Raw genomic sequence first — 3,923 nt, forward strand, 5'->3', positions numbered from 1 at the left:
TTTTTTTTTTTTTTTTTAAAAGAACCGGGGATTGAACTCGGGTCCTTGCGCTTGCAAGGCAGGCCACCAAACTGCTGAGCTAAATCCCCAGCCCCAAATGTAATTATCTTTAAGTGGGCAGAAAGCAACACCCAGCAAAGGGAAGCGGAAGACAGTGGGACGAAGTAATCACAAGCTTCTTTCTGTATGCATGTACACTGAACTGGGGATTGAATCCAAGGGCTTTGTACATGCTAGGTAAGCACTATCCCCAGTCTTTTTTTTACTTGTGAGATAGGGTTTCTGTATTATGCAGGCTGGTCTCCAACACTTTTTTTTTGGTACCAGGGGTCGAACTCAGGACCTCACGCTTGCGAGGAAGATGTGGGGCCACTGAGCTAAATCCCTGGCACTCCAACTTTTGATTCTCCTGCCTCAGCTTCCCAGTAGCTGATATTACACACTTGTGTTATTGTGCTAATCTTTAATAACTTTGTTTTGACAAGCAATGGAAAACTGTTTGAACAAGGTTGAAAGGATAAAATAGCCAAGATCTAAGAAACTACAGAATCCTAGATAATGAAGATATAAGCAGAGTTTTGTAAGATGAATCATCATGGGTGTCAAAACCATTAAATGAATAGATGACAGAGAAATGAGCATATGAACATGAACAGCATGTTTTGGAAGGGAAAAAAAAGCATTAACCATAATGATAATGATCAGGTAATTACTTCCAAGATAGCATTCAATCTTAGTATTAGGAATAGTGCTACAACTAGATTATATATCCTTTGATGTGATGCTATCTGGAAGACTGTCAAGATACATAAATAAGTCTTTCTCAAAAATATGGTCAGCACACACACACACAGAAAAATCTTTCCCAACCTTAAAATAGATTACAGGATTCAAAATCAATACACAAAAGTCAACAGTGTTCCTTTATACCAAAAATGAACCTACCAAGAAAGAAATCAGGAAAAGAATTCCATTCACAAATAACTAGGAATCAACCTGCCCAAGAAGACTTCTATAATGAAAATTACAGAACTCTAAAGAAATTAAGGATTTCATTAGAAAACAAAGATATCTCTTGTTCTTGTATTAGAAGGACTAATATTGTAAAAATAGCAATATTACCAAAATCAATATATGGATTTAATGTAATCCCTATTACAATACTAACACCATTCTTCATAGAACCAGAAAAAACACTCCTAAAATTCATATGGAAAAGCTGGGAGTGGTGGGCACAGGTCTGTAATCCCAACATGTTGGGAGGCTGAGGCAGGAGAATGGCAAATTTGAGGCCAGCCTGGGCAATTACCATGATCCTGTCTCAAAATAAAAGGACAGACAGAAAGATGGACTGGTGATGTAGTTCATGGTGAAGGCTCTGGGCTCAATCTTTAGAAAATCTCAATCTCTAAAAAAACAAAGAAAATAAAATTCTCATGAAACCAGAATATGGGCAAATAATAGCCAGAGCAATCCTGAGCAAAAAGATCAAACTTGGTAGGCATCACAATGTTGGACTTCAAATTATATTTCAAAACTATGTTATAAAAACAGCATGACACTGGCATAAAAACAGACATGTAAACCATCAGAACAGCACAGAAGTCAGAGAAACAACCCCATGCAACTAGGTCATCTGATTTTGACAAAAGGATAAAAAAATCTGGGAGAAAAGATAGCCTCTTCAACAAATGGTGCTAGGAAAACTGGATGACTTGCAAAAGACTGAAACTAAATTCTATTTCTCACCCTGTACTAAAATCAAATCAAACTAGTTCAAAGACCAGACAAAAATAAGAGAAAATTGGCAATTGCTGCATGAAAATGTAGGGGGAACACTTGAAGACATAAGCTGGAAAACTCCCTGGACAGAACTCGAACAGTACAGAAAATAGTATCAAGAATTAACAAACCAGGGCCTGGGATTTTTTAGCTCAGTGGTGCCACTGCCTGCCTCAAAAGTGCAAGGCCCAAGTTTCTGCATAGTATAGGAAACAATAAAAACAGTGAAGTGAAAATGTACAAGAAAATTTTTGCTAATTACTGACAGAAGAGTAATAGCTTGCCAGAAATGGCTGCACACACCTGTAATCCTAGCACTTGGGAGGCTTAGGCAGGAGGTTCGCCTTTTGAGGTCAGCCTGGGCTACACAGTGAGTTCAAGACTAGACTGAACTACTTAGCAAAACCCAGTTTCAAAAAGAAAAAAAAATAAATAAAGAGACTAATAGCTAGAATATAAAGAACTAAAAACAAACAAACAAAAAATACCAAAAACCCCACATACCTGAAAAAACAAATGATCCATTCAAGAAACAAGCAAATGAACTGGACACTGCTCAAAATAAGTACATGCAAATGGCCAAAGGTACATGAAAAAATGCCCAACATCTTGAGCCATTAGGCAAGTGCAAATCAAAATAACTTTGAAATTCCACCTTACTCCAGTCAAAATTGCTACCAAATAAGCGTGTGCGCGCACACACACATATCAATGAACTCTGATGGGGTGGGGACTAGGAATGGAGAACAATCACTGCGAAAATCAGTATGAACATTCCTCAAAAAACTAAAAATAAGAATTCCATTTGACCTAGCTATACCTGTCCTGGGTATATTCATGAAAGAATTAAAGACATCATATTATAGTGAGACAGGGATATCCATATTTATGGTGGCACAATTTGCAATAGGTTAAGTTCTGAAAAAAGCCTAGATACCTATCAACTGATGAACGAAGAAAATGTGGTGTGTATACAATATGGAATATTATTCAGTCATAATGAAAACATGTCATTTGCAGGAAAATGAATAGAATTTAACACCATCACAAGTAAAATAAACCAGGCCCAGAAAGTTAAATATAGTATGTTTTTTCTCATATGAGAAATAAAAAAATATAAATAAATGGAATAAAGAACATACAACAGAAAACTAGAAGGCAAACTGTTGGATAAGAGGATAGGTGAGAGAAAAAGGAGAGAAGAGTAAAGGGATTGAAAATGATCAGATATTATATGCATGTACTGTGCCAAATCCTCAAAATGAACATCACTATTCTGTATCACAAATTCACTAAAAACAAAAACCAAAAAACACAAATTATTCAATTTTTCTCTTAATATTTTTTCTTAAATTATTTTTTGAAGTAGTTTAAAAAATGCAGCAGAAAAAAAATCTGTCCGCTACAATGGAAGACAAAAACATTAAATGTACAGCATTTAATAAAATAAGAGCTTTAGGTGTTTTGGGAGCCCAGATAGTAGTAGTAGTATAAACGGCAGCACCCATTCCCAGTGCCTAACCTAGCTTGGCTGTGGGGACAGGGACCACTCAAGCAATAATTATTTGCTTTCAATAGCGAACCTCACAGAACGAACATCCAACTTTGGCCTTAAGTATATTAAACAGGAAAGCGGAATAAAGCGACTCTCAATAGAGATATTTTCCTTCTTAATTTCAGCGAAAGCTTCAGCAGAATAACGTTAAGATGAATCCTGATTCTACAATGAGTTTTTAAAAAATTAATTAATTAATTAAAAAAAATAAATTAGGATGCAGTTCTAACTCCCCACACCAGAGGGAGGACGTAAAGGTCAAGAAGTTTCTGTGCTATTCCACTGAGCTCCCAGTGAAGAAATCAACTTTTAAGAACACTACAGGGGTCCCAACGTGAAGACAAAGGTAAACAGGTTACTTCAAAGTACAAGGACCTGGGATGAGGTGGGAGCGTGAGGTGTGTCGAGGGTGCCAAGCACGATCCCTGGAGCCAAGGGGAAGGACAAACATTGCCTTGACGCCAGCGACAGATTCGATTCCCTCCGAGAGCTGCCCGGCGCAGTTCCCCCGCGCGCGAGCTCAGCAACGGGACGGTTGACGTCACCGCGGGACACGACTCGCCGCGAGTGAAGCCCTGGGCCGAGG

General features: G+C 37.9%; 1 protein-coding gene across 3 annotated transcripts in view; it reads right to left on the reverse strand.

The window, feature by feature from the left end:
* The window catches only part of Zmym5 (zinc finger MYM-type containing 5), a 32,404-nt gene that overhangs the window by 27,824 nt on the left and 657 nt on the right, over positions 1 to 3,923 (reverse strand). Inside the window, exon 1 of one of the 3 annotated variants that reach the window (XM_010633814.3) lies at positions 3,713 to 3,907. The exons of the other annotated variants lie outside the window; for them this stretch is intronic. The gene's annotated coding sequence lies outside the window, so the exon portion shown is untranslated. Of the gene's footprint in view, positions 1 to 3,712; positions 3,908 to 3,923 lie in introns of those variants that run through there. 3 annotated transcript variants of the gene reach the window in all.

The sequence above is a fragment of the Fukomys damarensis genome, unplaced genomic scaffold (assembly GCF_012274545.1).
Source record: "Fukomys damarensis isolate Sample0158 unplaced genomic scaffold, DMR_v1.0_HiC HiC_scaffold_38, whole genome shotgun sequence".
Taxonomy (NCBI): domain Eukaryota; kingdom Metazoa; phylum Chordata; class Mammalia; order Rodentia; family Bathyergidae; genus Fukomys; species Fukomys damarensis.